Source organism: Numenius arquata, chromosome 3 (genome assembly GCF_964106895.1).
Source record: "Numenius arquata chromosome 3, bNumArq3.hap1.1, whole genome shotgun sequence".
NCBI lineage: Eukaryota > Metazoa > Chordata > Aves > Charadriiformes > Scolopacidae > Numenius > Numenius arquata.
Window position 1 is genome coordinate 75,011,703 of NC_133578.1, and position 10,391 is coordinate 75,022,093.

Genomic DNA, 10,391 nt, shown 5'->3' on the forward strand with positions numbered 1-10,391 from the left:
CAAGGTACCTTCAATGAGCTACACACTATGAGATCAACCATGTATTTCAGCACACAAAAGGTATGCTTATGTTGAATAAGCTATACAGTTATGGGACCAGTCTTTGATTTTAGCACATAGAGAACATGCTTGGGTCAAACACAGCTATGGGTAACACACAGATTTTCATTCATGTGAACATCAAAGGAAAAGATCCTAAGAGGTGCCAAGCACTCTCCAGCTCCGTTGGTTTCTGTGTGAGCCTGGAAGTACTTGGTCTTGCAGGAATTAGACTTGAGAGATGATTTGAATTCCTTGAATCTGCAAACTGAGGCTGGGAACACACACTTGTGTGATATTTTGGAAGTTTTTTGTTTTGCTTATCTTTTCTCATATCAGTGAAAAGCTGACTTGGATCCTTTTATGTCAACCGACTGAGAGGTAATCCCTGGATGCTGGGGACGTGGGGGCAAGAAGATGACCTACAGGTTTGGTCAATTACTAGCTGGGATTACTTAGAAATGACTGTTGGACGTGTCACCTTTTAGTGGGCTCCTTGCTATGGGAAATTTTAAATGTGGAAGGAGGGAATGTTCCTGCAGGAACCTTTTTTTTCTCCATTTCAAAGTCTTTTTATTTAACTTCAGGTATAGAGGTCATTGCTTCTGCTGCAAGGGTGGAGAAGATGTAAGTTTGCCCCAACTTTGTCAGAGACATTAGCAGATCTGACACAAAACTGGTACTCGTGCAGTCAGGAAGCTTAGGAGCTTCTTTACTCTAAGCTTCAATTAATAAAATCCCTTCACTGCGTAGCTTTGATATACCAAATACCCAACAGAAAGAGAAAGACACTTCCAACAAGTTGCATATTTCTTCAGTATGGTTCTTGACTCTCTTTTTTGGCTTAGAAGTGTCAGTTCATTGAAATTAGACTTTAGTTTGTGGAAAAGGAGTGTTTTACTATAAGAAGGAGAAAAGAAATATTGGTATTTTTGTGAAAAATAAAAACCAAACAAACCTAAACCTTACTACTTTAAAATTATTTTGAATTTAACTCATGATATTAAAGCAATGACAAAGCAGAGAGATAAGTTGAAATAAAATAAAGTGTTTTGACTGGCTTGAAATTCACATGCCATGTTTAACCGCTGGTTTGTGAAAGTGATCCTGGGATTCTGAGTTTATTTCGGGTTTATGTGACAGCCAATTGAGATATCTTCAACTCTTTTCCGGTACGGAAAATTGTTTTCTTGTTCAAGTCTCTAGGTATCATCTCTGTGAAAAGGGATAGACAATCCTATACAACACAGAGGTATTTTACATTTTAAGCTCCGTTTGCCAGTGCTCAGGCGGGGAGGCTTTTCTGGCTCTGTACTTCCACTTTCTCCACTGATTTAGGAGTTCTCATTCCGAGCTTATTGTAACTACAAGGAAATGAAATTCTCTCGCTTTCAGCTAAAATAAGGAGATTTACTTGGGGAAACAACTCCCTAAATACTGCGTACTGCCATCTATAGCTCTGCTTGGGAAAAACATACGCGAGGCGAGCACCGCAAACGCATCTGCTTTTACACCATCAAACCTTTTGTGCTAAGCAAGGTTTTAAAAAAGGGGCTCGCAGTTTCCAACAGCTATTGTGGGAAAAGACGCTGTAATTATTATTACCATTGCTATTTTTAGAAGGTGTTCAGCACTTTCCCTCTTGTGAATACGGTTTCCAAACAAGGATAAAAAAGAGCTGAGAACTTGTTAGAGAGATTCCCTTTATGTGACCATTTGGGATGCTCTGATTTTGACTTCACTGGTAATAGCGTCACTCTGTGCCCCACCGTCACGCAGGCAGATACAATGCAACTCCCTCTAGGACAAAGATCTTCAATGTTTTAACAGCTTCCTACTCGTTAGAATGATCTCCTTTCCTGCCCCCCACCCCCACCCCCGCCCCCGGAAGTCCACTTTGCTTTTATCCTCAGACTATTGGTTCTCAGCCTCTGGTTCCTGGATCTCCACCAGCTTTCGGCCTCACCATGGGAGTCTGTAGAAGAAGAACTGTCTTGCCAAACTCTCCATAGACACCCAGTAACTGCAAACATGAAAGGTCTGGAAAGCAAGCCCCAAGACTGGGACAGCAGCGTTAAGGGGGTGCCAATTCGTAGAACCCTGGGATAGATTGGGAAAAGAAAGATTTAAATTTCTCACTGAAGTGTTCTGGGGCATTCCAGATGTCTCATTCATCTCCATGGGTCTGGCTGGAGGACAGATTTTGCAGAATTTGGATTGGGCTGGAGGTAAAATGCTTTCACACGTAATGACTTGGCCCTTTCATCTCCCTCCATCCTTGCAAAGGGAAGGTATCTCTGAAGCTTGAAGCTCATTCCTTGGTGAACTGGGTTATGTGTTCCTCCATCTCTTACCCTCCACGATCAAATCCCCAGAGCCAAAGTGGGGTGTACTCAGAGCCCAGCATCTCTGTTGGGTGGTGGGGAAGCAGAGCTGGGAACGAAGGCAGGATTTGTTGCCTCCAGGATGGAAAGGAAGGGCTGGGGAGTCCCGTCCCTCCATACTGAGGCCAAGAGTGAAATGTAAAGCTCCTGTGATCCCCACAAGACTGTGCGTGTTGAGGGAATGGACACAGGGAGGTGGTGTGGGGAAGGGGGAAAGGCAGCTGGAGCCACAATGAATCAGTGTTGTCGGCATGGAGTGGGAAGGCAGAGGGAGGACTTCACCATCATCTCCTCCTCCCCCTTCCCTTCCTAGACAGAGGGTGGGGAAGAGGACAGATCAGGATCAGTGCAAAGCTCTGGGGAAGAAGACAGGAGATGTAAACATCTAAGCTTGGGGCTCCATCACTCTTTCTTGCTGCTAAACCTGGCATCACAATTTCTTTCAGAGGGGGCTCTATCCTCTCCCCTGATGATCCAGGAGCTTTGGGATCCTGGTGATGGCTTGGCTTTCTCACCAACAGTGCAGTCACTTGTCTAAGCTCTAGCCACCATCACTGGCCATGACCATGTATGTGCTGGTGCTTGTTGCCCTTATGAGGACCCCTTTTTTGGACTCCTTGTAGTTGTCCTCTGGCTCTGGTGTGAAAAGCAGGGAAGGGGTCAGGGCTGGAGTTAGTATTTCCCCATGCTGTCACTTGGGAAGCCAGGACTGATACCTTGCCTAACTTTACAACTCTGTAAAATGGATTTAATGCTAAATTTCTGGTTTAAGAGAAGTTTCTCAGTGTGTTTTCCAAGAATGGAGGTCTTTAAGCAAAAACAGTCCTTTAACACAGGCAATTTCAATTAATAAATACAGCCCATGTGAGGAGGACCAGGAGTTTTCTCTCTTGCACTTAGGAGAGGCTGCAATTGCTGGGTTTGATGTATGATGATGTGAGCATTAGCACTCACTGAGCAGCCCCTGCCAACAGAAACCACAGCTGGTAACAGGAATAAAAATCCATTTAAGAAAAAATAAAACACAACAACAACAACAAAAGTAAGGTAGAAACCACAAGCCAGCAGTCATGTGAGAGAAAGGCATGGGAAAATCCCTTTCGAGCCCTATGTCCAGCTGAGTTATTCCATGTCACGCTTCGCCAGAGGGATGTGACTGCCTGGAAATTGGAAATTTTCAAGCAGATCTTTAACCAGACAAAATGCAAGGTGTTATAGATGTAAACACAGTGGTATCTGTTGCTGGAGGGGAAGCAAACTGATTGCTTACAAGCTGTCCTGCTTTGCAGTTATCCTCTTCAAACAGGTCCCCTGGGAAACCCAGACATTCCCTTTTTCTTTCCCTTGCCATCCTCATAGAATCACAGAAGGATATGGGGTTGGAAGGGAATTCTGGAGATCATCTAGTCCAACCCCCCTGCCAAAACAGGTCCACCTAGAACAGGTTGCACAGGAACATGTCCAGGCGGGTTTTAACGTCTCCAGAGATAGAGACTCCACCACCTCTCTGGGCAGCCTGTTCCAGGGCTCTGCCACCTTCGAAGTGAAGAAATTCCTCCTCATGTTTAGATGGAACTTCTTATGTTAAAGTTTGTGCCCATTTCCTCTTGTCCTGTCCCTGGACACCACTGAAAAAAGACTGGCCCCATCCTCCTGACACCCACCATTTAAGTGTTTATAAGCGTTGATCAGATTCCTCCTCAGTCTTCTCTTCTCCAGACTGAAAAGACTCAAGTCCCTCAGCCTTTCCTCATAAGAGAGATGTTCCAGGCCCCTAATCATCTTTGTAGCCCTCTGCTGTACCCTCTCCAGCAGTTCCCTGTCCTTGGAAGGAAATCCTGCCAGGATGGAAAATGACCTGAAGACTGCTCAAACCAGTTGACTTAGAGTCTTGACTGGTATAAAATAGGCCATTGTCCCCAGGGATTACATGTTTTGGTTATGTTGGTAGGATAGAGGGAAGGGTGCCGAAGCGCTTCTCCTATCAGGACAGGCTGAGAGAGTTGAGGTTGTTCAACTTGGAGAAGAGAAGGCTTTGGGGAGACCTTAGAACCCCTTCCAGTACCTAAAGGGAGCCTACAGGAAAGATTGGGAGGGACTCTTTGTTGGGGAGTGGAGCGACAGGACGAGGGGGAATGGTTTTAAAATGAAAGAGGAGAGATTTAGACTAGATATTAGGAAGAAATTCTTTACTCTGAGGGTGGTGAGACACTGGAACTGGCTGCCCAGAGAAGCTGTGGCTGCCCCATCCCAGGAGGTGTTCAAGGCCAGGCTGGATGGGGCTTTGAGCAACCTGGTCTAGTGGGAGGTGTCCCTGCCCATGGCAGGGGGGTTGGAACTAGATGATCTTTAAGGTCCCTTCCAACCCAAACCATTCAATGATTGTATGATTCTATGTCTTCCCAAACTAATACTTTAAGAGACCTGATGTACCAAGAGCATCTCTTGCTCCGCAAATGGACTTCTGGCCCTTTGGGGTTCTCCTGCAGCAGTGAGTTTCACAGATCCCTGTACATTATGGTAAAGCTATTTCCTCTTAATTACTTGCAGTTTAACCCCAGTTCTTCCTGGAGGGCACAGAGTGGGAATCGAGGAGATCAGACCTCTCTTCTTTATGTTTTTAAGGTGTGGGTCACGTTTAAACTCTTGTTAAATAAGGGTCTGGGGATTCATGGACCTCTCTACCTAGGACTGTGTGGCAATGGGATGCGGTGCAATTTTTCATTGCATCAAGCCCAGTTCTCCATTCCCTCAAATATGAGATTTCTGCAGCGGTGGGGGTTGGAAATGGGTTTAATTTTATCTGTGGCACTTTTTAATACTTCTTCCTTGTGCTGAGCTTCTTTACCCTCTACCACAGGGGAGATGCTAGCTGCACCTTCCTCTGCACGACCCACCCAGACATAGGACAAGGAAGATGAATGCCCCCAACCCCAAAAGCATGGCAGAGATGCCCCATGGGGCTCACAGGGGCAGGACCCACTGCTCTGCATGGGCTCCTTTTGCCAAGCAGCCTGTGGTTCCCACTGAAGCTCTCCTGCTTGTACCTGCGAGAGCTGGAGAAAGAGAAGCTGGCGAGAGAGAAGCAGAGAAGAAATCCCTGGGGGGAGGGGGGGAGCTCAGAGAGACAGGGAAACCTTCTTGGAGGAAAACAAACCAACCAAACAAACTCCCAAAAGGCTGGAGAGAGAAAGGGAGAGATTTCCATTCGGAGCATGCACCGTGCTAATCCAGCATAGCCGCCTGTCGGCTAAAAACAAGCATTTCAGGCCCCAGCTGCCCCTTTGCTCCAGTCCCTGCTTAACTGGAGATGTCACAGATGCCTTTGGCCAGCAATGCTGCAGTGCTGGCTGGGGACGAGGAGAGGCTGGTTTGCTGAGCCCCACCACAGCCAGGGCTTGCTGTTCAGCTCCCCTAAATGAACAATTTTCTCCCCTTTTCCCTTCCCCCAGAAGTTTTGGTGGGGTTTTTTTGGAAAATAGGTTTGGAGGTGTGGAAATGGGGGTAAAAGGGCTGGATGAGGTGAAGGGAAGGGAGTAAAGGGGAAGAAGGCTAAGGGAAGGGGATGGAGGTGCCCTGGAGAGTCCCTGGGGGAGGAGTGGGGTGTTCCTCACCCTCCCTGAAGCAGAGGGACAGAGGGTGAGGTCAGCTGGGATTTTTACCTCTACCGCTTGGGGCAAGTCTGTTCCCCTCCAGTGATAGGGTTGCAGCAACCCCGAGTGAGGAGGGAAGTGGTTTTGTCAGGGAGAGAGGCTGGTTTCCTCCTCGTGGAGTAGGAAGGGTTAAAGACAAGGGGCAGGTCCTGAAGTCTGGCAGGATGCTGAAGTCCTCCTGCTCTCCCCCCCTCCTTTCTGGTCTCTTATCTCTCTCCCCTCCATCCCCTTCCCACACCCCCCTCTCTGCACAGCAGGCTCCTCATTACTAGGGGACCTTCCGCGGGCTGTAAACCCAGAGGCAGCACCTTCACCTCAAAGCTGCTGGGATGCAGTATGTACCTTTTTACCCCAGTCCATGTCCTCCTTCTCCTCCCTCTGCTCAAACTCTCCCTTCCCCCCATCCTCCTGCCACCCTGGGGTGTGATACCCCCTCCCTCCCCCCATATATGTGGGGCTTGATGGAGCAAGGAGTTGGGGAGGATGCTAGGATGCTAGGAAAGAGGTAAAATAAAAAAATAAATAAGCAAGGGTTAATGGCTGTTGCTGTCTCCTGCCTGGGCAAACCCTGGTGCAAAGCTACCGCCGAGCCGGGGTGCGCGGGGACCTCCAGCCCCCCCCACCGCCTACCGGGCTTGGGGGCAGGAGGAACTGCTGCCCCGGGGGTCCCTGCCGTCCTGTCCCGTCTCCTGTCCCCGTCCCCAGGCTGTCAGCTCCGGGGGGCGATGAGGGAGCCCCAGAAGCCCCTTCTCCCTCCCCGGTACCCAGAGAGCGGCGAGCCGTGTCCCTGCGCATCCCTCTGCGGGCGACCGGTACCCCTCCCGCACTGAACCCCCGCAGGTTGTTGGGGGTTTTTTTGAGAGGGTCGGGGGGGCAGGGGAGAGGGAAGCAGAGCCCCTGCCATCCCCACCACCAGCATCCCGGCTCCCTCTTCACCTCCTGGCTCCCCGCTTAGGGCTAAGCTGTCCCGGGGAGGCTGCGCTGCCCGGCCGCCAACGCGCTCCGGCTCCCGCTGGCTCCTCTGCTCCATCCATCCTTCCATCCATCCATCCATCCATCCATCCATCCATCCATCCTCTCTTCCTATAGGCTAGCGGTGCATGCCCGATGCGATACCGTGGCAGTTAGGGTCCTTGCCTATAGCTGCCTGTTTTACAAAGCTCCGATCTGTGCGTGTGCGTGTGTATGTGTGTGTGCATTTTATCCCTCCCTCCTATCCCTCCCTCCCTCCCTCTCCCTCTCTCTCTCTCTCACTCTAATGTGTGATCTGGAAAGCTTATAAAAGCCTGATGTAATCCTTAATGCAGCCCCTGGCTACAAAGACTGGATCTAGTTTCACAGAGAGAGATTCAGAAGCAGAATTTGGAAAAAAAAAAAAAAAAAAAAAAAAAAGGGAAAAAAAAGTGGGGGGAGAAGAGAGAGAGAAAGAAAGAAAAGCAGACGAGTGGATGTTAAACAAACATATCTTTCTGAAGAAGACCATTCTTGCTCTTCGCTGCTGGGAAAGCTACTCTGAACCCTGCTGTATATTTTTTTTTAAAGGAGAAGACTTGATTGTCTGCTTGGATCTAATGATTTACTGGCTTTTAACTGCGTTTTTTCCCTCTCCTAAGGATTCCTCAAAAACCGGCTTAATTATTTTCAGCTTTTCTCTTCCACCTGCCTGTCTGCAGAGACACCAAAGGTTCTCCCTTCCTCTCCCTCCCCACCCCCATTTCTTTTAGGATTTTTTTTTTCCCCTTTCCCGTTTAATATATACATATATATATATAAGTGTGTATGTATATATATATGTAGAGGCAAGAGTGGAGGGAGCGGAGGGAGAGAGAGAGCTCTGCCATCCTTTTGGACTTCACGCGCTGCCCAATGTTGGGCTGGTTACCCCTGGATATGTTGCTGGTTTCCATTTGGAATTTGACAAAGGGAAGAAGGAGGATATAAAACCTGGGGAGCTCTGCAAGGTAAGGGGCTCCCGGCCACCCTTCCTTCTTCCTCGGAGGGGAGGGAGAGGGGGACACACGACTTCTCCAGGCTGCGCTTTTTCTCGAGTGCAGGAGGGGGGTGTCTCTCTCCATCCCTAGGGGAGGCAGGGATGGGGGCAGCGGTGGGGACCCGCTCCTCTGCTTTTTGCCCCTGGAAACAGCACCCGGAGGATGTTTTCGCCCCCTCCGCTCTGCAATTCGGGCTGATGGAGCATAATCGCTCCCTGCCATGGGAAGTTTTAACTTTCGTGCATGCGGGTCCTGTGGGCAAACATCAAGCGGCGGTGGAAAATATTGATATCTGCAGGATGCGGAGGGGGAAATGCATTCGTGTCCTAGGGAAAGGAGCTGGGGACTGGATGGTTCCTGGGGGAGAAGGCAGCCAGGCGAGGGAAGAGGGGAGCGGGGGATCGCGGCGGGAGAGCTGCAGAGCCAGCCGGGCTTGAACTGCAAAGTGCTGGGAAGCCGCGGTGCCTTCCTGGGTAGCCCTGGGGTCCGGGACTCCTCAGCCTGCAGTGTTGGCAAACAAAGTCTCGGAGGGATAGGCAGCTGCCCGCCCCAGGCATGAATTTCCCCCCATCCCAGCTCCTTCTCCTTTTCCTTGGAGAGTTTTGGGGTGGGGAGGGGGGCTCCTTGACTGCTTTGCCGCTCGTGTGGCAGCTTCCCAGGGCTGGAGGCAATGGCTGGGGAGTTGATGAGCTCCTAATGTCCCCCCCTCAGTGCCGTTTATCGGCACTTCGCTTCTCATTGTAGGAGAAAATGAGCCTTTAGCCTACGTAGAGATCAGAGTATGGCACAGACACACACACACACACACGCACACTGCTCCTGGAGCTGGGCTCCTGGGGGATGCTGGCACCCTGGCATGGCTTAGCCTTTCTTTTGGGGTGTGTGTGTGTGTGTGTGTGTGGTGGTGGTGGAGGGAGAAGGAGTCTCCATCAGCGATGCGTAATTACAAAGCATCTTGTTCTGAATCACCCTGTGTGGGAATGAATCGCAAAATTTGTCTCTCCCTCTTCCCCCACCGCCCCCTTCCCTTTCACGGCCTGACATTCGCTGATGGAGGGTGGCTGTTGATGCATCTTCAGACTTTCGCAGAGAGGTATTTCAGCCATGGCTCTGCCAAGGCTGGAAGGAAAAAGCGGGGTAGAAGGGAGTAGGTAGGGGTTTCCGAGGGACTTTTCAGCCTGGTTGTGCCCCGGTCCTGGCTGAGACAAGGCATCAGTCCCCGGCAATCAAAGGCACGGGTTGCAGATCAACTCTGTAAGGTACCTTCGGCTTGTGACTCACACTGGTGTCCCTCATCCTGCCCTGGCCAAGGAAACAATCCCCGTGAATCGGTCGCACGGAGAGGACGTGGTGGGGAGGGGAGCATCAAGGCAAGGTCAAAGGGATGGAGGGCAAAAAAGACACACACACACACCCCTCCTTCCATCCCTGACCGCCCCATCCCTTCGGAGCTGGGGCTTTCCGGGGCTCAGGCTCAATCCAGCTCCGGCGCTGGGTCTGGCGAGCGCCAGGGCCAGCTGACAGCTGATGGCTGAGGGAGGAGGAGGAGGGAGAAGGGGGGAGGGGGGGGGGGGAGGAAGAGGAAGAGCGAAGCCACTTTGACAGATGCCAAAACCTGCCTGCGCGGCAGAGCGAATATCGCAGCGCCTGGAAAGTCGGTGCTCCCTGGGAGGATGCCAGGGGGGTGGTCAGGGTGCTGGGTGCACCCCCCCCCCACCCCGGCCCCTTTACCTGTTGAGTAGCTATAGGTTTGCTCTCTCCTGGCCACGCAAAGCCTAAGGAAAGCCAGGAGGCATGAGCACCGGGCAACCCGCGGCGTTGACTGGCGACCTCCGCCGCGTAGCAGGGAGGACTGTGTATTAATGATGATGACTCTGCTTTGGCTGGTGCTGAAATATCTGTATTATCTATTATCAGCTGGGAGATGAGGCTGGAGGCTTCGCAGGGCTGGGATCTCATCCAAAGCCCGGGCTGCTAAAGGAAACAAACAACTCCCCGTGCATATTAAGTGGGGTCCCTAATTAATTAATGACTCATTAACCTGGGTCCCGCGGTCGTTACCGTGCCCAAGACCTCGCTGAGGAAGAGGAGGGAGGTCGCAGGGCAGAGCGGGGGAGGTTTTTACCCTCGGAGGGTGCTGAGAAATTGCACCAGCTCTCAGCCAAGCCGCACTGCCAGGGGACAGGGTGGCCACAGGGCTAAAGCAGGGGACAGGCAGGGGTTTGGGCAGGGAGGACATCCTGCCCGGTGGGTCTCAGCTGCAGCAGAGGGACATGGGGAGAGCAGGGGTACTGGGGGGAGGGGAAACAGGGGACCCCCATGCT